A 25,246-nucleotide genomic window follows, 5' to 3' on the forward strand; every position below is an offset into this window, starting at 1 on the left:
AGTATGTGGGCATACAGCTGATTTAGGAAATGGGAATAAGACTGATGGAAACTGGCCTTTGAAGACAGGCAAACATACATATGGAAGCTTCTCAATCTAGCAAAAACCTCACCATTTATTCGGGAGACAGCACAGTGCTGGTAACTCCAATCTCCCTCCCAAAGGAGACTCAGAAAACAAAACAGTGACAAAAACTGTACATCTAGATTTAAGAAATCAAATTTTTTTGGTTAACCCTAAGATTCTGAGGAAACAGGCCAGGACACAAACATTAAATATTTGTCCCTCCAGAACAGTCTCTTTTTTTCCCAAAGCTGGAAGCACATTTGTAATCATACAGAATTGTGTTTTACAACTCAACCGGGGCTCTGAACCGGATGTGACCAGTGACAGCAGCAATAAGCCAGGCCAGCTCCCTCCTACTGGAGCTGGCAGCTCTACAGGTAAAGTTTGCTCACCCCAGGCCTGAAGGAGCTGCTGGCAGGAGGGCAGCAGCTCTTCTGACAGCGCTGCTGGCTCCACAGGGAGCAGAGTCCAGCTTGCCGCAGCCGCAGGGATCGCTACCATGACACAAGGAGCTCACCGGGCTGAGACGAGCAACGCCGAGACACCTGAAAGGAGAGACAAGGACTCAACTCTCCAAAGGACTCAGTGCAACCTTCCTGAAAGAAAACGTGGCAAAACGTGAGTAATCTCTGGTAAAAATGACTAATGTATTAGCTAATCTAATGATTTGAAGAGACAAGTAGAGTTAGTAAGTGCAATAAGAGGACAAAAAAGATGTAATAGGTTGTGTATATGTATTTATCTATCTCCTAAATGGATTACTGTGATTCATGCTTCTGTCCAGGCTTTATATACAAGCAATAGAAATATCTTAACATATACTAGTATTCTGCAAAAACGTATTTTTTTACCATCCACTCCACCTCATCTATCTGTTTTTAACTTCCTTTCAAAAATCACATTTTATAGCAACATAAACCACTTGCAACTTCCACATGAAATTTCTGTGCAACTGAGTGGTGTTTAAAGGCAGCAGGGATCAGCAGGGAGATTTTATTCTTTTAAACTTATCTCTTACTTGTATTCCTACAGGATTTTCCTGTAGGCAAAGTAGAATGATGTTGCTCTTCTCCTGGCCACCAAAGATGGGCAAAGGGCAACTTTTGGGTATTCCATCCATCACCTGAGTGAAAATTTTTCCATACAGCCCTTTCCCCACCTAACACACTCAATGTTCAGTAGACAAAAAAGCTTTCTCTCTCATAGTCTCAACTGATGGAATTACTAACAGGTCCAGGGGTTTTGGCTTTTTTCCCCACTTTGAACTGAGAGTAGGCAGCACACAGTACATGCTGAGCTGCCACATGAGCATGGGCAATGCCTGTTTCCTGAGAGTTCAGCAGTTCTGTTCGTTCCGTGGTGTGTTTTCCAGGTGAGATGGCTGTACAAGGAGCACGGTTTCCAAAGTTTAACAGAAACAGTTTAGAAGGGAGATATAACCGAAAGGAAAGAACTGTCCCACTAGTTTCTAGTACAAGCTTTCAAGCAGTATAACAACCAGAAACATCCACTGGACTAAATGACTGACATCCTCTATGTACCAAGAGGACAGTGCAATCTGATGGGAAGTGTGTAAGTTTGCAGACTAGTAAAATGTGTGGGATCACAGCTCAGATCTCAGCCAAGATGATTCAGCTCTTCACCCCTCTGCAATAGCTGAAGGAAGTTGTACCCCAATCACTGAGCTCTTTCTGAGGCAAGACCTTCAAAATACTTAAAACTACTGTCCTTGCCTTCCCAGCCCTTCAGCTTTGCTCTGTTCTCTGTACCCTTACTTACTACACATGCCAGTGCTCCCCAAAGCTTCTGTGAGGTGCCCTTGGGTTGACTATGATTTTTCACCCTCTCCTCTGCAGGGGCACTGGCAAGCACCTGCTTACAGCTCCCAGGCTGTGCAGGCCGGGCACTGGGGTCATGTGCTGCACTTGAGCAAAGGTTCGGGCTGCTGGCCTTGCCCAGCACACATTGCGCCTGAGTGAATTTGTTAATGTTTAGATGAACCTTCTATTGTCAGTCACCTCACCTTGGCTGGAGCTTGCTAATAGGAGATAAAATCCAGCTGAAACAACAAAAAGCATAGAACAGAGTTTGGAAAATGTATGCTAAAGCATAGCACATGGTGCACATACACTCTAAGCTAAAAGAAAAAAAAAGAAACCAAAACAAAGCTCCAAGAGCAAACTTAAAAAAAAAAAATCCATACTCCACTGGTGCATGAAAACTATGGCTTTTAGCATTGATTTAAGCACAGTCTTACAAAATATGTGTCACAATGTAGTGGGCCCAGTTGGGGGTGGGGAGTAGGAAGATGATTTAATTTAAGCCTTTTGCACCAAAGTCCCTACTAACTTGTACCCTATTCAGCTGAGCTGAAGTCAAGACAACATGATTCAGAGCTGTTTGCTGCACTTGCTTATATTCTGAGGCGTATTATCATGAAGCTGTAAGCTCCTGTACAAAATTCAGATGCTAACTGAAGTATCCAAGTTTGTGCCCTTACAAGGTAGCTACAAAATCAAATTCTGACATGTTCTTCTAATAAGCCCCCCAACAGCAGCTTAAGACACATGGACAGGCTCAGAGCTTGCATTCAAAGGAAATGCCACAGGCCCCACTTGAGGAGACACTGCTGCGGCTGCAATGTGGGGTTTTGGTGTTCTCACCAGCTCTGGCTCCTTCCTCTGCCCACACCCCATCCATTTAAAAAAAAAAAAGCAGGATGGCTTCCATGATACAGGTCATAGTACAGCTCCAAAAATAGTTGTGTCAGCAAAAGTGAGAGTACAGGGCAAGGCATTGTGCACAGAAACAAACCCCACAGAGCAGAAAGACACAAATACTGAAGGACAATGTGCAGAGCCTTGGCCATTGGCAATACTCAACTGGAGCAAAGACCCAGCATGAAATCATTGAAGAGACTGGGGAAAGGGTGCAAAGGAAGAGGGCTTCCATGGGGGTTTTTCTCCTTCTGTGTCACAATGGAGCTTTTTCCTCTGAATCTAGTCCACAACAAGAAATAGACTTCTGCTTCCTTTGTGCAAACAAGTCACATTCTTATTTCAGTCTATAACTTGAGAGCCTTATGCACTCTAAAGCTCAAATGCAAATGACGGCTACTCATGTGCCAGCTGAGCAATCCTAAGGAGGTCAGAGAGCTATTCAGAAAAACAGGAAGAAAAGGAATATTCTGAAATGAGAGTAATAACAGTAGGGGAAACATCTAAACAGACAGTACCCCAGAAGCTTTCAAAGAGAAAGGGCAAGAGTGATTATGGGGTAACTGCATTTAGCTCTTGTGAATTAGCCCAGCCAAATTTTTTTGGTGATTAACACCACGGATATCATCCTGAGGATCACCAAAAACCTAATGTGATCACTCATTGCTACTACTGCAAGTTCCATTTCTCCAAGAACTGAAATTTCCAGGCTCCCTAGGATCACAACTGGTTTTGTCCTGAGAATTTTAATTAGCTCCAATCATCTGCATTTAGAAAGTTTTATTGGTCATGTATGCCAAAACTGTTCGCTTCAGGAATCCAGCAACTTGTACATCTGAAGGGAAAAGCCTGACAAATCTGCAGGAGTGGTCCCAGCACTTCCCTGCTTTGCTTCAGGTTAAACAAAATTGGTTTTCTTTTTTCCCCAACGGGAAAAATCACAGGTTATGATATTAAAAAAAACTTCTTTTGATTAAACTGACCTAATGCCTTATTTAAGAGAAGAGCATGATAAAGTATTAGATTTGTCAAAAAAATATGAATGCTGAGGTGCAACACAGAAAACAAACAGCAAATTAACTTCCTTAATCTTTAACATTCCTATGCAGCATTCAAAAAAAAAGAGGCACAAGAGATGGAGCTTTTTATTGCAAGGAAGAAGGGACATTGAATTTTGCATCTTTTTCATGGAGGGATTGACAGCAAAGTTTTTAAATACACCACGTTTTTAAAAAAAAGGGGAAAAAAACCCCTTGATCACAGGAAAGATATTTAGATTGGGGGGGAAAAAAACCCATCAGGCATTCACTAATTAGGAAATGGCAGATTTGCACTTGCTCATGCAGTCATAATTCTATCCCCTTGTGGAATCATCCTATATGCTGAAATTAAGCAGAATGCTGTTCTAGGAAAAAAAGAGCATGTAATCATGTAACTAAAGACTCTCATTATTCCTAAGCGTAACTCACACTTTCTAGAGAGAAGTTTAGATGGGCCAAAAAAAAGAAAAATGATCTTGTGCACAATTACAACAAACTCTTCACAAGTGCAACATGATCACTGGTTGAATCCTGAACATTTCAGTACTGCAAATCTGGACTACAGAACAAATAACAGTAGCTGGAAGCAAGCCTTTAGAAGAGGACTAATCCAAAAAACTCTGAGGAGAGCCCACCCTCTTCCAAGGAGCTTGCAGGTGTGCAGCACATGGTACTTCCAGACCAAAAGAAACAGGAGGAGCTGCTCTGTTTGGGAAGGTTATGAAAAGACTCTGTTCATGCTCCTTTTTCCTTGTGCTCTCTCTTCACAGAGAACTGGGGAGGGAGGGCAGGGGTTGTGTAGCAGGTCTCCAGATAGGTTCTGGGCCCTGCAAATACTCCAGCATCAATACGCTTTCAACACAAGAGCTGCCCCACAGCTCCTCTGGGATCTCGTTCAGCTCATGCTACACAGTGCACACTGGCACTGCTGGAATTAATGGTTCTCATACACTCCCAACATTTTCCAGAAAAGGCAGAGGTCTGGCAGGTACTGCAGCAATCCACAGTGTTGCTAATTCAGAGGATGCCACGGGGCAGAGAAAAGGTATTCTCTGCACTGAGGGTCTTCTGCTTGAGGAATTTTAATACTATGGTAAATAATGAGAGTAATATGGATCTCAAAAGTGTGCAAAACCTGTCCATCTAAAAAGGCTACCCAAATATCAAGTTTGTTCTTAGCTCCTCAATAAACAACAGGCATTCATTCAGCCAGATTATTAATTTGATCTCTTTCTCTCTTGGAGTAATTCCAAGCATGCCATTTCCCTTTCCATTTTACAAACCACTTTCATTTAGCTGTAATAAATTGGTGATCCCAACAGCTATCTACAGTTTCTGCATGTGGTAGAAAAAGTCTCCGCACCACAGGGTTCTTGAGTCCAGAGAACAAACAAAACAGAGCAATCACATAGCTAAAAGGCCCCTTTACAGATTTGTTCGGTCTTCAAAGTTTGGGCCTCCTTAGTCAGGGAGAGCCTAAAAGCAGGCTTAGTGTTTCCCATCAGGATTAGGCACAGGGCTGGCAGCTCACAGCATTTCACCGCGTGCCTGAACATCTCCTGCTCTGCCTATGGCTGCAGCTGCTGCTGTGGGACCTTGGTTGGAATGTGAGGTCAAACCTGCACACACAGAGCAGCACCATCTGGGCCACACAGGGCTCCCAGGGAGATGATCCCTCTTTACAGCACGGCACAAGGATACGAACAGGGACCACGGGCTTGGATAAATGGCTCCAGCAGGATGCCGTGCGAATGCTGCTTCTGGGCTCACTGTTGGGAAGCTCAGGATTAGTTTGCTTTTGTAATGTGCCACTGCACATGCTGCTAGGAAAGAGACTGGCATCAACAGCTCCACTGGACTGAAAACATCTGGCTTTTTCTGGTCTGGGAAACTAAATGACTCTGGGCTCAGTCAGCATATAGTCAGAAGATCGTTTGGACAAATTTCATAACACAGCCATTCCCCCCACAAGCCGTGGTTTTTTGTGTCACAAATTCTGTTTCTCAAAAGAAAAAAAACCAAAACCAACCAAAAAGCCCCCCTCAAACAAAGAAAAAAAACACCAAATGCCCCTCAAATCTCCCTTGGATTATATATTAAAATATTAAATTTGAAACCCAACGTTGGGTTTGTATTTGCTTGGCTAACAACAATTGCATTTCTGAATTTTAAATGTTTGGGGATGACACTAACCTAGTCAAGTTGTATTAAGCCAAATTATTACTACTGGAAGCAATTTAGTTTCAGAGAAGTTTGGACTTTTGCTTTCATGTGTCAAGAGTCAACTCTTGGATGTTGCTTTTAGCTCTTCTTTTCCTACTCCCTGGATCTGCAGTGAAAAGCCAAACCAGAAACGTGCACCGACATCTTTTTGTTTTCAAGCCAAGCAAGACCGGTCCAGCCACTTTTTAGAATAGTGAAGAAAAAAATACATACCCTTTTGAACATGCTAGAATGAATGTTTCTAGGTCTATATGGATACCTGGCAGGTCATCTCTGATTAGATTTGACTTTATCACACATGAACCTAATTTTTGCAGTCAGTTAATGGCTTTTGAGGCAAGAACAGAAGTCCATTTGAATCCAAGAGGAAATTTTATTTGGACAGAGCCAGAATTTCACTCAGGCTTTTAACAACAGCAGCAGAGTAACACAAATCCTTGAGACACCCTGAGTGCGAGGTGTGTGTCAGTACAGGGGGGTGACACTGGCAATCTGTCTTAGTCACGTGAAAGTACCAGCACCTGTCACCACTTGTGCAAAACTCACTACATTTTAATTTTCATCCACTGTATCTGCTGCCCATCTTACTTGGAGGTTAACCTTCCAATAAATACAAGCTTGAGTTTCTGCCCATACCCTTAGATTAATGTAACTTTCAGACTGTCTTTCAGCCATTAGCCTTCAACCTTAAGACTCTTCCTCAAGCTATTAATTTTAATTTTCTTCAGATCCTGGGCCTAATGAATTCTGGAATGAAAGGCCTTTAGAAATTTTAAAAGTATCCTCTAGTTTTCTAGAGGATCTAATGCCAACCAAAATACAACAGATTCACAACACTACAGTAAGAATGGGGGAAAGCACAGAGAAAATCTCACACGAAATTGTTGGCATCTCTTGAAGCTGAGGATTTCCAAGCATCTTGCCAATTACAGCTCTGTGAGGCCCATAAATATTATGTTTCTATCTAGGAAGGAGAGTGAGAAGAGAGTCCTTTAGACCAATTGTTTCTCACACAATCATAACAAACCTAACTAGACTGGTACTAAACCCAGTTATTACACAAACCAAAACAAGCATCTGGAACCAAAGATTTTATTCTAAGAACCGAGTAAATTACAAATATATTTTGGAGAAATACATACGTTTTGTCATTCCTGGAAAGTATTATGGGCAACCTTCCAGACAAAACGCAATAAATTTATATGAATTTATGGCTTTATTGTGTATCTTAAAAGCAAGTATATAACAATTAGCACATTGATGTGAAATTTATTGCTCTTCTCTTGGACAGTGTTATGCTTTTTAATTCAGCTTTTGGAAACAAACAGCCCAGCTGTTTTGAATGCAAATTTATGAATAGTTGCAGCATTTAATCCTGGTGATGCATGCAGGATAAACTCCACTCTGCAAAAACACATTAAATTCTTAAATTCACATCTGTCTTGTACTTCAGAGGCAAGTTATCTCACAGAGGTGTGGGGACACAACAGCTGAACTGCTTTTGACTGGCAAAGTCTTTCCTGATCACCAGGAGCCTAAAAGGCAAGATTTAACTACCTTCTTATAGCATGTCTTATAGACAGCCATTATTTAATCTATGGCTGGTGCATTTAACCAGGTCACCCTGGTTCCCTCAGCAGGTGATGGAATGCACTTACTACAAATTACAGGCCAGGTTTCTGCCACAAAGTACTGATGGTGAGGGACTCAGTCCAAGCTGTGAGCAAGCAGGTCCAGTTCAGACAGTCCTGTGAAGCACCTGGAGCCACAGCCCACCCAGTGCAGCCCTGTCAGCTGGCCAGGGATTCCCACCTGCAGCAGAGTGTGTGCCTTCCCCCCTCACCTCTAACTGAGGCCTGAAACATGGGACACACACATGGCCAGCCCGTGTTTGGAGTCTGCCTAGCTTGTCCACTGCAAATTACACAGATAAGGCAACAGTTCTTCCCACTGCACCTGGAAAAGGGATAGGAAGTGAGGGCTCTTTTACAAAGGTAATTGATTCATTAGTTATTTCGTATGGAATGCAAAAAGGAACAATGAAGTATGCAAGAGAAGTACTTTTGGAAAATGTTAAAAAGCATTTGATCTGCACAGCATGCGGAATTCCTTCAGAATGAAGCTACTTGCTTATTCATATAAATACATATTAAAATGCATTCAGCTACTGGTAATAAAATAAACCATACATGGAAAGTAAAAATGTCCAATTTATCTTTTTCCCCTTTCAAGAATACCTAACATCACCATCCCTGCCTAGCCCTCATCTTTTTTAAACTCTGCAAGAACAGAGAGGACTGATACTCTAGTCACATGAGGAAATGCAGAGCATCACAAGCTACTGAATAAATTTCAAAGATGATGCAGGAACACCCACCCATAAACTCCCTTTGATTTAGAGGGGAGAACTGTCAGCTTGTGTTCTTCCACTGATAGCATCAGCAAGATAAACTTAAAATCAACTTCTCAGTTGCTAAAGGCTCACAAAGTTCACTCTTCAATAGGAAATTATTCTTACTGTGATTTAAAACTGTGTTAAAACTGTGAGCCTAGAACCAGCTTTTCCTGTGGCACACTAATTTGGTGCTACTGCTAACATATTAAGAAATTCATGTTGTAAAGCAAAGAGGATAGTACTCTGGGATTCAGATTAAAAATTTACTTCAGTATTCCCTCAGGCTTCTGCAACGCACTCTGAACCAGGGCCCTAAAGACACATGGTAAAACTACAGCCCCAGCAGAACATGAGCAAGTGAGAGGCACTGAGCAATAAGAACAACAATATCTTAGAGGCAGATAAAATATGCACCATGGTGCAAACAGAAGTGTTAATGCTCTGATGCTGATTCAGCTGTTTGAATGCCACTTCAGGCGCCTTCATAGGACAAGACCGTGGCTTTCTCAACCCCAGTTTTTCCTTCATGGAGAAGAAGAAGAATGAAGAGAGAAAAAAAAAAAGTAAAAACAAGAAAAAGAAAAAAAGAAAGAATTTCCCTGCCTTTGGAAAGTTTTGGTCATAAATTTAAAGGAACTGTAGTGATAAGACACCATGATAAGGGAAAGCAAACTGATGAATCTCGCAAAAAACGGGTCCCTGCCTGGGAGCTAGCCTTCCTGAAGTGGCCCCAAGAATCCCAAAGGTTCTGCCCCAGCAAGCTCCTGCTGTCACGGACAACACAGCCAGAAAGCACACAACAGGGACTGGCAAAGAGAGGGACCTGCCCTCAGTTTCTCCAGCAATCCCACAAGTAAACTTTGCAGTAGTTGTTCTACCCAATCAGTAGAATCAATTATCAAATCATAGCAAGATGGGAAGGAATAAATAGCATACAAAAATCTCTCACATATTTTCAATTAAAAGTCATGCATGTTAATTCCTAGGCTGCTCTTTTAATATACAGCCATAGTAGTTCATTTGCAGTTAGGGGGATGATAGAGAGAAGTTATTCCCATTTAAAATGCCTGGCAGTAACTTCAAATCAGACCTCAGTGGCTTTTGCCAGTGTATTAAATAATTACAACAAACATCTATTAAAGGAGATACAATAATTTTCTGTGAACACTTTATCACACGTGAAAGTGTCTGCTGGAGAAATGTACAATGGAAGCTTATGCAACAAACTCTACTACCCTAGAGTTCAGCACAGGGAATATATAAAACACACGTTTGACTATTTAGTATCTATTTTCTTTAAAACAGAAGATCATAAAGAGAACAGCAAACCCCAACAACACTGTCCCACAAAAAAAAATCTTGGTTCTCTATCCTTCAGTATTCTGTGGCACCATAGAGGCAGAAAAGCTTCGGCCACTGTGTGACCCAACGTAGCAGTCATCCTGCCACCCTCCTCAGCTCTGTTTTAGCAGTATCTTATTTAGTACTTCAAGTCCCATGACCCATATCCAATAAGGAGGTTCTGTCTAATACACTGAGCAGATAAAAGGATGCTTTTCAAGCAAACGTTATGCAAGGGATCCATACTGCAGTGCAAGCCCCAGAACAGTAAACAAATGTCAAGATATAAATAAAACACATTTTTGCTCTTCAACCTATAACACATAGCAGTCACCTGCTTGTAACAGAACTGCATCTGTTACAGCTGCAAACACAGACTTTTGGCAAGATTTATCAACTCATCTTTATTTAAAAAAACCCCAAACCACTTTACCAGTCTAGTTATCAAACTTTTTTAGGAGGTAGGAAACTCAGAAAACCATGTTCAAAGACAGACAGATGAGAGAAAAGAAGCTACATCTGTATTAGCTTCCAGATTAAAACCATGAAGAGCTGGTAAAACAGCTCAGAAATTTTTCAGAAATATTTTATGTATCACCACTGCAGTAATCCCTACAACCCAATCATTATCTGCTAAACAATCTATCATTCTCAGCCAAAGACTCCCCAGCACCTTCAATAGAATTTAAATAAGCTAATGAGTACATATTTCCTAACTAAACACAAAGCCCAAGACCACATAGGAAACGGATGCCAAAATCTAAATTAGTACTCAAGTTTCTGACTTTCAGTTGAGCATTCTGTTGGTAAAAATCCTGCCACCTTCCAAAAGAAAGAAAAGCCTCCAGTATTGTAAGCGTAGGTTGTTTTTTTACATACGCAAATATTTTAAAAAATAAAAATTAATTGTTTTTTGAAATCTTATTTGAAATAGAAATACAAAAATCAAAATCAATACAAATCTTCCAATAAACCAAGAATACCTACAAGGAACTAAGATGATACTGGCATCAGGTGAGAGATTTACTGTACTTGTCACTGTAAAAACAAGCACTAGAAACAAGACAACCTGCTGCAAAGACCAATATGGGATTTAAAGGGGCAGTATCTTGTGAACCTTCATTCCCTCATCTTCATAGCTCCAAAACACTGGTCCTTAATAAAACCTATTCTCCTGTATAGTTCTTCTCACTCTCAACATATTCTTTTAAAATATGATGTTGACAATTGACAGGTTATGAACTGTAAAGCTCACAACACTTGAACAGTGGAGGGTAAAAAGCTTTCAGATGGTCCCGTGCATCTGTTCCCAGTGAGAGCTGACAAAAGGAGTCCACTGCGGGCCAAGATGGGAGAGACACCAAAAGGACAATCAGAATCCTATGCTTTTTAAGGTCCTAGAAATGAACAGCCTTTCAGACAAGAAAGCTGGCCCATACTTTAGTTATTCACATGCTACTTAGAGACACATTAGGTGATTTAGAAGGTGGTTTTTAAAGTGACATAACACCTGCTCCAAAGTACTTAATCTAATTTGAGGCATTGTTTGCAGTAATAAGATCACACAGTTTTGAACAAGCACAGATTAAATACCTTATCAACATAGGTTGGTTTAATGGACCTACCACACTGATGCTGAACACCAGGATCTTTCAGGAGAAATTGCAGGATAGACAGCATGAAAAATGGGGAATGCTTCAGGATAGGAAAATTCTGTCTTGAATCAAAGATTCAACAAGGTTTTGACAAGATAGTCCATTAACAAGTAATTTCAAGAGCTGGTAATATTGGACATGCTCTTCTACTGAGTACAAAACAGAGAGGTGTCCAAACCAAGTGTCATGAGCTTCAGAGAATAACACTACTCAGAAGCTGTGTCCAGCAGCATCCAAAGGCTAAAAATCCAACACACAGAGGCAGGCCAAACCACTCAGTGCACCCTCAGCCAAGAGCAGAACTCTTCCAGAATGCAATGGGACCAAGGCAACCAGTGAGATTAGATCAGTTCAGGCAGCCCCACACTTTAAATACATTTCACCACTGCCCTGCCCACTGCTGCTGGAGGGCAGAACTATTTTCTCCTGCTTTTAACAAGAACATGCCCCATTTCAAGAGTCCCAAGGAATAGCTGTATTCTAGTGTGCTATGTAACTGTAGCATTGCATCACATTTCACTCATACAAGGAGTCAATTTGCCATTAAATTACTATGCCCTTTTATTACTAAATTATTACCCTTTGTTCTGGTAAAAAAATATATGGTGAACCATAAAAACTAAACACACACACACATTTTTCCCATCTCTGCTTTCAGAGGCCATGGCTAAGTGAAAGAAAAGATCACTTTACTGTGTCCAGGCCAATAGTTTTCCTCTCTGGATTAGCACTCAGGATTACCACAGCTCATGCTGGACTCTGGGAGAAGTTGCCAGGCCGCCCAGTTCAAAGCTAACTCAGGTACAGCTGTACAAATTGCAGCCTGCAATGCAGCACCAAATTAACTATTTAACTTAAACACAAATCCATTTTCCCTACTTACTGAAAAACAGCAGCTGACAAACTATGGATCTGGCATTCTCTCACATGCAGTAAGATTTGCTGCAAGTATCTAAAAATACACTTCCTGGCTGACAGCCCAAGGAACCAATCAATGAAAGTTCAAGAGGTGCGTTTCACAGTCCAGATGTTCTCAAACTCTGCTCCATCAACAACTTACAGAAATGGCTGGTCACATTATGCTGACTTTTCTCCCCTTTGCTGTACCAGTTTGTGTCCAGAAGATGAAAAGCACATTTACAATTCTTAAAATATTTCTCCTTAAAAATCTCCTTTTGCTAGTTAGCATAAAAATATCACAGCTAATCAATGGGATGAGAGGCTACCGCAGAGACAACTTGGTGGAAAGTACGAATCAAACTTGAAGCTCTGCAGTAGAACAAAGCTAATAAGAGCCCAGACGGCAGAAAAATTACAGGATCCACATGTACATACACACATTAGAGATAATGACAAAAAGTCCACCTGCAGAAATGCTTTTCCTAACCCCACCTACTCACTTTGTCAGCGGATACAGTGTCGAAATTTGTGAAAATTGGGGAAGGGAAAGAGAGCTTACCTGCTTATTTAAGGAAAAAACTTAGTCAGATTTTCTAGGCAAATGAATTGCAATAGTGAACAGTGTTATTAGATCTTACTTCATTAAAAAACCCATGCCTGAATGATTTCCTCCAACACTCCAGCTGTATAATATATAATTTGTAACAATCAGTTATAAATGATTACAAAAATGCAAAACTGTATCTCAGAGAAAAGATGAAAACTAATTTAAACATGCACTTATCCATGCACCAAAACAGACACAAAACCATCAAAACTGACAAAAATCTAAGCTTAAAAACACTGCCATACACCTTGCACAGGGGATACACAAACTCTAGCTATGGACTTACAAATGTTGTCCTCCTTCCTTTCATGTGGATGTTTAATTTAACAATCAGCAACTTGAACACCTTGACACCACACACCATGACAGGCAGGAAGGGAAGCAGCTCAGACCAGCATGTAGATCCAGTAGCTGCTGCTGCTACATATATGTCTGTCCTTGCTCGAATCACAAGAACCCTCATAGTTAGTCCTTAAGAGGGAAAAACGAAGGGAATGTTTAGCTTGGTACAAGGAAAATCATTAGAAATTACATACCGCGCAGCTTCATTGCCCTTAGCAGAGAACTGAAAAACAGGTCATGTATGGCACCTTTTATATATAATTTTTTGTTTTGATCTTGGCTTGCAAGTCCTTTGTTTCTCCTTTCCTTGCAAAGAAAGGCACACACTTCTCTTTGGAGCACAAATCTGTAAGCATACCCAGAGCAGCCTCTGAGGCTCTTCTGCTGCATTTTCCAGGGAGCAGCCCTAATTTTGCCAAGTCAGAAGAATCACCAATCCATCATTTTTGCTACATGTTATAAAGCAGAGGACTAAAGCAAAATTCTAGTACTCAGTGCTTTTCCATGAAAAAAGTGCTCTGCAACTTCAGTCTGCTCCATCTTTCCTTCCCTGAATAGAACTTTTGCCCTTGGTTTTATGTCTCTGCTTCAGTCACAGGGCTGCCTGATGATAGCAGAACACGCATTACATTCTGTGTTTTTTTCATTCCTAAATAATCCAGACAAACTCCCTGCTTTTATTAAAACACTGGTATGCACTACAATTTGTCCTTGAACACCAACAATTCCAACATTTGCCCGCTATGTCATTTAATTTTCAAGTAACCATTTTTAATGTAAGCCGCAGCATTCTATCCAGGTACACAATTTCTGGTGTGAACAAGAATTTGTTTTCACCTGGAGATGCATGTCTCTGCAGCACAGGTCAACAGCTTCATGCACTACACAAACCTTTCAGCCAATATTCTGCTAGCAGATTCCTTTACAGACAGGCTTCTAAATCAGCCGAACTCAAAACTATTGCTGTGGCTAAATATGGGGCTAGGGTGAGAAGTGGAGAAGTGATTTCTTTAGTTCACCATCAGTCTTGTTGTCTGAGGGGTTACTAAGATCATGGATGCTGCTGCCTTGGTCTCTATTTTTCACATGTCTTTTGGCAGATATATAGAGCAAGACAGATTCCTTTATGTATGATAAATGCTACAATCACTGCCATCTCCTTAGGGAAGGCAGAGTGCTGATCACAGCTCAAACGGGCATTCAGCTCATACGGAAAATACAACTTGTCTACTGCAAGGCAGGCTGATCTTCTGCAGGCTAAACAGTCACAGATAGAGAACATGTGTTTTGATTAGCTGACTATGCTGCACTTGATACAAAAAACCATTACTTTGAGTGGGTTTGATCACTTTTGTTGTCCTTTAAGGGAATAATTTTATCACCTTACTGCTTTTCTTTTAAACTCCATCTTGGGAAAAAGAAAGTAAGATAAAATCCAGATGAAAAAGGTCTGTTCATCATCACCTGCTCCCCAGCCTGTACAAAACAGAGTACTGTAGCACTGGGGATTCTACCAGGCTGACAGTTACCTCCAAGCCTAAGCTTACATAAATGAATGCCCAGAGGAACCTGCAAAGTTACTTGAACTCATATTCTGACATACTTGTAAAAATTATCAGCTATTGACACTGCAGTCAATAATTTTGTATTCCACCTTGGGATCCTTAAGGATTAAAAAGCCTAAGTAAATATTCATAAGGCAGAAATACTTTCTCTCCTCTAGATAAGCAAAATAAGGTGTGGTGTGTGACAGAGAAAGACATTCCATTTCTCTCATAAATCCTATTTGCCTGTCTTAATCATACACTTGCTCTCCTTCACTATTTATTTTCTTCCCTTTCTGCCCACAAGCAGTTTGGGAAGCTTCTAAACTGTTTCATTCTTCAGGGCATTTTCTGTTTGGTTTTTAATACAGTCTATATGGTCCCAAGCATTGCTGCAAACACCCATATAAAATTAAATTCAATAAACAAAATAAAATCTCTTCGACACCTTCAGAACTGCAGGTATGATAGTCAGTGAGACATGTACAGCAGAAGAGGCAGTCTGCCATCCTAAAAGCTTCTACTGAACTCTGTTCTATTTAGTTCTTACATCAACGGGATAACAGATGATTTAAAATACAAATATTCTATGTCATATACTTCAAACCTAGGCTCTGAATGCAAACAGTGCCATTATCTGCTTAACAAAGACCAATTATTCACGGAATAATCAAGCTACTGTGCAAGTTCTGAGTGCCTGTAATACGTTATTTGATAATATGGTGTCTTCTGACCTAGACAGAGCTGCCTACAGTATATAATTAAAGGTTTCAGATACATTTTGCTTTTCTCCTGCCAAATGTTGTTCATGCAGTGTGCTTTATATACTCAGTGAAAGTAAGAGAAAAAGTCTTTTTCAGACTGAACTGCTTTGCTAAATCCTTTAAACACAACCAGTAAAAGCCCCAAGATCAGATGTCCATCTAGGGAAGGAAAGTACCACTGCTATCAGTTTTTCTTCTAATATCGAATCCTCCATTTTATAATTTAATGTTTTGAACACTGGCCTTCCCTTTTTTCTATCTTCGTTCTAGGAAAGAACACGTGGCATTGCCTTATGATAGCATTATAACCAAGATAAACATTTAATTTCATTAGACATTATCAGGAGAGAAAGCTCCTGCCCCACACAGCCACCAACAAAAAGGGAGTACGTTTAAAAGCAATTTTTAAAGCTTGTGAAATACACAGGCACTAGGGCATAAAGTCCTCCCTCTCTTAACAAAATGAACTGTGCAAGCCTGTATTTCCCAGTCAATTTGTCCCACGTACCTTAATCCTTATTTGGAGGCATGAAGCAGAAGAAAGCTTGCTGACTTCAGGTGTTCACTCAGTCCATAAAATCTCTCCATCAAGGCAGCCCATGAAAGCACCAGTTAACAGTGTTCTTGGATGAGGCTGTGGAACACTTCTCACTAGAGATACACTTCTTCATTTAACCCAGCAAACATCAATCAGATACCAGCTGCTGCCAGTCACCTGGGCACTCCGAGACCTGGCTGCATTTCCAAATGCGTCAAACAAATAACCAATTAGTCTTTGTTTGCTAGTTCACTGTACCCAGTGCTTTCAGATTCAGACCTTGGCAGGCTACCAGCTACTTGGACTGCAGTCCCTTCCCTTCCCCCCAAAAAGGGAAATCATCTTCTACTGGAAGAAGTTCTTCAAAAGTAACAAGCCTATCTTTGCTTCAGAATGAAGCGGTGCAGTCAGACTAGGTAAAACATCCAACTGCTAATGCAAAAAAGACCAAGTTTCTTTCCATCGCTCCCAAATTTCAGAAAAGCACAAGGGAGACACGGGAGCTGCTGACAAGCATTTTTAATCAAAAGAGAATGTAATTAAAAAATAAACCAAATATCACCCTTACAACTGGACAGTCCGTAGCTGAGATTCAAAGGGTTGTAACAGTCCCTGAGCTCCTATTCCTTGGGCTGTTCAGGGAATCCTTTGCCTGGCACTCCAGGCCTTCCCAGCATTTTAAAGTATACCTTCATTTACACATCAAAACTCCCACCTTCTGGCAGGATATGAAGCGTGGGTACCAGCCTAAAAGCAGCTTCTTCAAGACAACTGTTATAGTCTCTTGCTTAGCTAGAACCATGGTTTTTTACCTGCACAACAGTTACTTCTTTTTCTACAGCAGAATAATAGATGCAGGAAGATGGCCAGTATCATTAAACTAAAAACCTTTAGAATCTTTAACTAAACATAATCTTTTTCAAATGTTAGTCTCAGGAGTCACTACGGTGACTATGCCGACTTCTAAAACCATAGAGAAACTGCCTTACCAGTTTCTTCTATCTCCTGAGAAGCAAACTACTAAAGGAATTCTTCCTCATTTCCACATTAAAAAACAATAGCAGGGAAACAAGTGTGGTGAAGATGTCCACAAATCCTACTCAGCATGTCACATCTAGATCCATCACAGATTTACCCTACAACAAACCCCTGAATAAAATATACTTCAGAAAATTTCAATACAAGACATATGACACCATGCATTTAAAAACCCCAACTACTACTCAGGAAGTATGCTCCGATGTTCTGAGCTAAAGAACTGGGGCTGAAAGAAAAGCTTTGAACTTTTCTGTGCCACCCCTCCTTTTTTACTTCTTCTTTTGAACTGGAAAAAAATTCCACAGAGCACAAGTCATTCAACAAAGTAGTGCAAGGTGCAGCTCAGCAGTGATTTAGCAGACCCTGGCATTCAGTTTCAGTACTGCTACAACAGGTATTGGCTATAGATCACCGATAGATAGGCCACAGCTCTCATGAGACTCTAAAACAAGCCACAGAATATTTCCTCCTCCCCAAATCTACTCAGAATTCCCACTGTCAGCCTAGTTTCACAGCTGTGTACTGAGGGTTGAATTGCCATTGTAAAATACTTGGAAGACATAATAATGCACAGAGTATCTGTTCAAACACAGTTTCTTCGGAGTAAGTCTCAAACTCAGGATTCTTTTTTTAAAACTTAAAATGAACTTCTCATTGCATGTTGCAGTACCGAATAAAAGTTTTCAGAAAGCTATTTACAGTCCTTTAAATAGGCTCTTGCAGGAAAAAAGGCAAAAAGTCTCAATACTTACAATATTAAAAATCTTGACCACTTTTGTTCAAAACAAAATGAAAACTTTAAAGAATGCAGTGAACAAACTCTAGCCACTCTCCTCCACAAAGACAAAATTATTCTTTCCAGTCCGCAAGCACTTTCATATTACATATCACAGTGGAATCACTGCAGCAGTACTACATAATAAATATGCATGTAACAATCAAAAATGAGGATGCCTGATCTAAACAGCACGAAAGATGGCTTCAGAAAAATTACTTTCCTCTGACTTATTTTCTATTTCTACAGCCACCTGTTCCAATTTTAAAAAAATACAGACTTTTTCATGTGGCTACATGAAAAACAAATTCATGACTCAGAAAATGTACAAAAGTTAGCCCTCCAAGGTATAAAATAAATTGAATTTTAAAATACTTCAGCCTGTACTCTTGTCCGCAGGTAAGATATCAGAATATTACAACATAAATATCACCTAATTGTTTTTTTCAGTGGTACTCCTTTAGATAACTAGAGGAAAGCTAGGTTATTACTATTTCAATGTTTGCAATGTGAAATGTGATAACATAAATGTACACACGCTCATGGTGCCAAAGACATTAAGACTTCTCTTTGCCGGTGTTGATCCTTGATATGCAAGTAAACAAGAAATACCTGGGTATACCCAAAATGCACAGGACCTGAATTAACATCTGCTATGCATTTCAAGAGACTGTGTGACAAGCTTGTGCTAGGATGCAAAAATGTTAATGGAATTTTTCATGACATACATACAGTATTATCTACATAACTAAGGTTTTCCTAAGCATCTGTCACCATTCACTATATTCTCATTAAAATGTATTTAGACTGCAAATCCTCTGGGACAGGACTTGTCTTTTATCCATACTTGAAGAGTCTACTTCTCACAATGAGAATCCCAGCCCTATTTGCTTTAAATACTAGCATAGCACAAGTTGGGGATTTTTATGTAGAAGATTGAAAATATTCAGAAAGAGCCCTTTGTGTTCATTCTGTGCTTAACTCACATTTACAGCTCAGTATAAACACTTCAGCTGTCATTCTAGTAACAGTTTTACCTACCTAAGAAATTCAAGATGGGGCCAAATTTGCCTGCATAATGATTTCAAAGGAAGTGGCAACCAGATGGACAGCACACTGCCATATGCTCCCCTTTGCTCAGAGGTGGAAGAGTGAGCAAATGTGAACCACAAAAAAAGAACAGAGAGTAGGGAGAAAAATATCTCTGCAGTATGCCCATTAATTCATGTACATACCCTTTCCTACCAGAAGCATGCACAAACTTCCCTGCTCCTCCTACCTCAGGATCTACATTCAGGGGAGCAGTGATTAGGGCAGCTCAGAACAGCTGCTGTCTCCAGCACAATCCCTGCTGGGCAGGTGCATCTCTCTGCTCCAGCCAGCAGTGGTGCATTCCTGAGAGGAGCCAGTGTACAAGCACAGGGAAGAGAACCAACATCAGCGTGGCCCTGAGAAAGTGAGGGAACAAGGACATCCCTCCACGGGGCAGCCTCTCTGGAAGCTGCACTCTTTCCCATGAAGCACCAAGAGCCCAGATGCTCAGAAGTTGTGCCCACTCTGCAGCCTCCTCTCAAATTTTTTTGCCCAGAGGTAACACGTGTCAAAAACTTTTAAGTAAACTTTGATGCTCCCCATGTCTTGTACTGCTCTTTAGTTGGAGCAGACAATCTGGCCATATTATAATGTCTTCAAGGAGTACTTACCCTTTTGAGCTAGTCCTAAAAATAACACCTTTCCAAGTAAAACATATCTATTTAATTACACTACTGCTCCTGCTCTGAAAGTCCTTCTTCTTAAGACTGAACAGAAAAAAAAAAAAAAAAAAAAGCATTTGGATTTCTGGAGGTGGCAGTTGCTGGCAACAGAAGAAAACCAGCAAGTATGTACAAGAAAAATCTTTCAGATTGGCTTTTTTAATATACACTTGTGCAATTAACATGTGAACCTTGATCCATATCTCACTTTCCTGTTAAAAAGTTGCTTTCAAAGCTGTCTACTTTTATCATTCCAGATAAAAATGCAATTATTTACTATATATGGGTTGTAAAATCCAGGCAGCTATTATATACAGAGAAAAATTATGGACTGCTTGCTGAGACACACCACATGCCTCATGTTTACATCCTGTATGCTTGCTAACTTTAATTATTACAGACAGGAGCTCTTCAGTTCACTTAAAGAAGAGCTGTCTTTACATTTGTACCATCAGCTAAATTGACTGGTAGTCCAAATGGCTGTTTTTCTGTAAGAAATTATTTGATAAACTTGAACAAAAGCATTGAAGGAAAAATTACAAAATAATTCAACAGCAAAAGTCTTACTAACTTCAATAAAACTTGTATTTTGCTATTTTTATACATGAATTTTCATTTTCTATTCGTGGAAAAAAGCTGGTAGGCACACTTAAATATCAGACACATAACACTTTCCACTACAAAGACTTTCACAACTTTTTTGAGAAGCTCTGACACTTGCCTCGTCTGCAGGCACCCTTTGAAGTTTGCTGGAACGGCAGAGATGCTCTTCGTCTCATGGCAATCCATTCAAGTTAAACTGAACTCTTTTCCTATGCCTGCTTGCTTTTTTTAATCAAGTGTTTGGTGGCCTCTCAAAAACCAATCCAAATGGACATGAACTCCCTGTACACAAAGGCTGGGCACCTCGTAGCTCTGACAGACCAAAGGCAGTGTGCTGTAAGCACTAGCAGACTGCTGAAGCTAGAAAGCAGAGGCAGAACAGAGAGCAAAAAGGAGGATGAAACAGGTCAGACTTCACCTGTTGTTTCCCTACACAAAGCACAGAACCCACAGGTCATTCCTCTGCTCATCAAGTAACAACCTTACCAAGTAAGGCAATTACCTGAATTAGAAATCACCACTAAAGGCTCAAATCCCATTCAGGGATTTTTTTTTAAGGTCAACAAGAGAAGTTTATATCTCCATGTAGTGTAATTTTACAAAAAAAAAAACCCAAACCAACCAAGCAACCAAACAGGCTAAGCCTCCCAATACCAAAAGGTTCCATGTTAGAAACCAATTTGCAAGATTATTTGGGCTGAAAGTAAAGCTCTTGAAAATTAGGAAGCACCACGTTTAAAACAGCGCATTACCTTAGCTCCATTTGCATGAATCGTCCTGTCAACTATTAAGATCACATACTACTTTTCCTGCAAATCATCACCTCATTCAATGAGCAGGGTGGCTCACAACACTGAACTGTATCTGCACAACCCTAAATCAGGTATTTGCTGACTTACAGGTCTAACTCTGCAACCAATGTATTTAAAGATACATTTTCAAATGTCATTTCATCTGTAACGCTCTTAAGCACACACGATGCTTTACAGATGCAAGATATAATAATTGCCACAAAGAAATTTTAGTTGAAACACATCAAAGCAACACTGAACCCTAGACATGATAAAATGCAAGTGAGACAGAGGAATAAAGCAAGAAATAAGCCAATGTTGCATTTTATAATGCTTAGTTGATGACACAAGTACCATTAGAAAACCTCTATTGCTACCTGAATTTACAAGAAGGCCTGATCTCACTCTATTCATGCAAACCCAGTGATTTCAATGAGATTACATGGAGATAACAGACCTCATTGGGACCTTATAACTAAATTAAGAATTAAACCCTAATACGTGAACTTGTTACACCAAATCCTAAGCCCAGCAAATCGGTGGGCTGAAATATGACACAGACTGACGTGTAACCCTGCTGCTGCCCACAAGAGACCAGCTAAGAATTCAGAGGAAAAAAAGGTTTCAATTCACCTTGGACAGAAACCTCTAGAGCCAAAGAATGATCAACAGCAAGGTTCTACCCCAGAGTGATAAGAAGCCAACTTTTTACTATTTTTTTACTATTTTTCTCTTGAAGATGGCATTTCACCAAGTATGCTCATATCCACCTACACTACAAAAATACTCCCAAAAAGTTGAGAAATTTTTTCCAAGTAAAAAAATCCCAAACTTCCCATTTTCCAACACCCCTGATTCCAGACTTACCCCTCGTATTACTGAACCTAACAAGAGTGTGGCAAACACCTTTCAGCAGCACACCGTATCACTCTAGAACCAGCAAGGAGAAGAAAAGGAGGAATCAAATCTCAGTCTTCCTGTCATATACCAACTGGCAACATAGATTCTTCAAATAGCACTTATTGGACACTCACGATGTTAATACATGGGGCAGCTCAGTGTCCCATGTCAATATTGATTCTGCAGTGCTCATAAAGTATTTTTTCTGTTAGTTAATCCCATTGTCCAGGAAGCAGTTTAGCTGAGCGCCACTATAACTGAAGTAACACCCCATTTGTTGCTCTGATAAAATATGCAGTTTTGTCCTGCATAACACAATTCTATTAATTCTTGTGCTATTGCCAGATAATGCAATTAATTTAAACGAATACTGATGATATAGGTAAATTTTAGTCATGTCAGGATCTCGTAGGGCAATGCAGTTTCTCCTCCTAATTTGGACCTAATCACGTGTAATAACACTGAAACCATGCGCTTCATCATGCTGGAGATTTTGCTAGTTCTGTCCCTCCACGCTAAAAGTAATCTGTGATGCAATATTACTGCAGCGTCAGACTCCGCAGTGTAGAGACCATCAGAGACAAACAGCAAGCTGCCAGGTAGCCAGGTTTTGGGGAGTCACCACTGAACCCAGCACAACACTGGGGGCCAGGAGAGGGAAAGTGTAATGAGCTGTAAGCATCTCGTACAGGGCACCTTCAGAACTGTAATCACGCTTACATGCAACTAACCTTTGGGAACTGGCACAGTGAGAGGGGAGACAGCTACACTGTGTGTTATGTTCTGCATTTATGCTGTCAATCATGATCTGAAAATACTTCAGCTGAGTAGCAGGCTTGCACTGCTGCTCATACTCCAAGCATACATAGCTCATACATAGCATCTTAATTTTCTTACTGACCTTTTCATAAACCAGTGCGAGTTCAGATCTTTAGCTCACCTACTACTCCAGTTCCGTGGCTGAAATAGCTGATGCGTACTCTTGCTTCATGTCCTTGTTGTCCACTGCTTTTATGTCTTTAACATAATTACTACTCACTAACCACATCTAACTTTGTGTGCAACTTCCAGCTCTTTTCACCCTTCAGGCAAAAACCCCACCTTGCACTAAACAATTTTGCAATAAGTAGCATCAAGACAGAGCTGCAAAAATTTCACTTTGTTCAGAAACATAAGAGGAATGAGTATGATGAGTATGCGCATGCATCGCTGCGGGAACGGGCTCCTCGTTCACACAGTCCCTTCACTGACTGTAGGCACGCTCTTCCCAGCATTTAAGAACCATAACACGTTTGAAGCAGCACACACTTGCTTCTTATTCCGCATCCTCTGTAAACGAGAAGTATTCCTCCCCTTTTCTGCACAGAGTATTCTGCCTCACAAGACAGACATTGTTCACAACATCAAGACACAAATTTCCCCATACAGGATACTTGCAGCACAATGCTAATCGCAGTATCTCGTTGCAAAGCACCTATGTGCTACTATTGTATGGTCTAATTTATAATTCCCACCTAACGTGACTGTGGTAACAATAACCCTTTTACAAGTGTCCTGCAGGAACTTGCAGCATATTCACAGGAACTACCAAAAAATGATTATCAGTATTGTTTCATCTAATCTAGACTCGGTTAATAATGTTCTTAAAGCACATTAAAAGTACATGGGTTGCTTACCCCACTTTGTGCAAAGTCCAGTAATAAGTGTTGCAAAAATAGCAGGATTCCTAACAATGACATCGCAAAGCGGCAGTTCCTGACTGTGTGCCTATCACAGGTGCCCTGTGTTCAGACAAATGAGCCTTCTCTGCTGATTATATTCACATCTGTAAATACCCCTACACCATTACTCATTTTACTTCTGTTACAGTACAGTCTTCTGCAGCTGTTACAATTGGTGTCAGGTGCATGCTCTAATACAGAGCTTGTAGATCGGTTTGCTCTTAAACCTGCATGTAAGAACCAGGAAATTCTGGAGACACCTTTAGTAGAACCTTTTCCTAACTTCAGTACACTAACAAGCTTAGAAACCATGCATGTCCATGTACTACTATTTTAAAGAAAAGTTACAGTGACATGCTGTTCTGTTATAGCTCATCAATCCCCACAATTTAGATTTCACCTCTACAAATCTAACAGAAAAGGCCTATTAAGTTTATTACATTTTATGGAAGGCAAACCGAAAATTCCCTAGTAAAGGCCACTCTAAATGGATTTCAACTCCAGAAAATAAACTACTACTCTTTTTCTCGTTGGGGCAAGCAATGATGCTGCTCCAGGACAGGGGGTTTCCACGAAGCACTGCAGCAACTTACAAATATAGAGTACTCTTGGGTGAAGACACTGCTGAGGCACCACCGCTGGGTGGGTTTGCACACACGCAGACAATAAAAGCAACTTTCACGCTCAGGCATTACCGGGGCTGTTTGTACGCGGGATCCTGACACCAAAAGTTGTCCAGCTGGGCCCGTCCGGAGGCGCGCGGGCCCCGCCGACGAACGGTGCCGGGGGGCTGCGGTGCGTGAGGCGGCCGCCGGCTTCGAGAGCCCCCCGCAGCCCCCTCCCCTGCAGGAGTAGCGCCGCTCCAGCTGCGACAGCGCGGCCGCGGCCCCGCACTACAGGCGGCCGCGACCCTCACTCCGCCCCCGGCCCGGCCGCAGCTCGACTGACCCCGCGCGAGGGAGCTCGGGCCCCGCCGCAGGCCGGCCCACGGCAGAGCGCCCTCAGACCCCGGCCCCACCGCCGGCAAGTTGGCGGGAGGCGGCGCCCGCCGCCAAACTTTGTCCGCCGAGGAGGGGCTCCCCCGCCAGCGCGGCCCCCGCCAACGCAGCGCGGGGAGCCCGCCGGGCCGCCCTGCCCGACCCCGGGGGCGGCGGGGCGTGCGGCGGCACCGGGAGGCGGAGGGAGCGGGGTCCCCGCAACGCGCACGGCCACGATGGGGCACAGCACAGACCCGCTCCCTGCGCCGGAGCACGGCACAGTCCCGCCGTTTGGGAACGGCACAGACCCACTGCCCGCGCCGGGGCACGACAAGAGTCCCGCTGCCCATGCCGGGGCACGGCACAAACCGGGGCTCCCCGCACATACCTGTGCTCCCGGGGCTCCCCAGACGTACCTGCTGCCCGCGGCACCCGCGCCGCCAGCGCCTGGCGCGCGCCCCGCGCGGGACCGGCGGCCGCGCGAGGAGGGACCTGGGGACGGCCCGCGCGCGATCCCGCGCGCGCCCTCCCGCCGTTCCTGCCGGGTCGCCTTGG

General features: G+C 41.7%; 2 protein-coding genes across 6 annotated transcripts in view; one reads left to right on the top strand and one right to left on the bottom strand.

Annotated features, from left to right (window-relative positions):
• TMEM266 (transmembrane protein 266) overlaps positions 1 to 546 on the bottom strand; it is a 59,869-nt gene extending 59,323 nt beyond the window's left edge. For all 5 annotated transcript variants that reach the window (XM_042021805.1, XM_042021804.1, XM_042021806.1 and 2 more), the window contains exon 1: positions 459 to 546. The gene's annotated coding sequence lies outside the window, so the exon portion shown is untranslated. The remainder of the gene's footprint in view (positions 1 to 458) is intronic.
• Positions 547 to 608: 62 nt separating this feature from the next.
• The window catches only part of NRG4 (neuregulin 4), a 51,021-nt gene continuing 26,383 nt past the window's right edge, over positions 609 to 25,246 (top strand). Inside the window, exon 1 of the mRNA XM_042021817.1 lies at positions 609 to 684. The gene's annotated coding sequence lies outside the window, so the exon portion shown is untranslated. The remainder of the gene's footprint in view (positions 685 to 25,246) is intronic.

Source organism: Corvus kubaryi, unplaced genomic scaffold (assembly GCF_017639235.1).
Source record: "Corvus kubaryi isolate FWS band 111438036 unplaced genomic scaffold, C.kubaryi_AGA036_p1.0 37172, whole genome shotgun sequence".
NCBI lineage: Eukaryota > Metazoa > Chordata > Aves > Passeriformes > Corvidae > Corvus > Corvus kubaryi.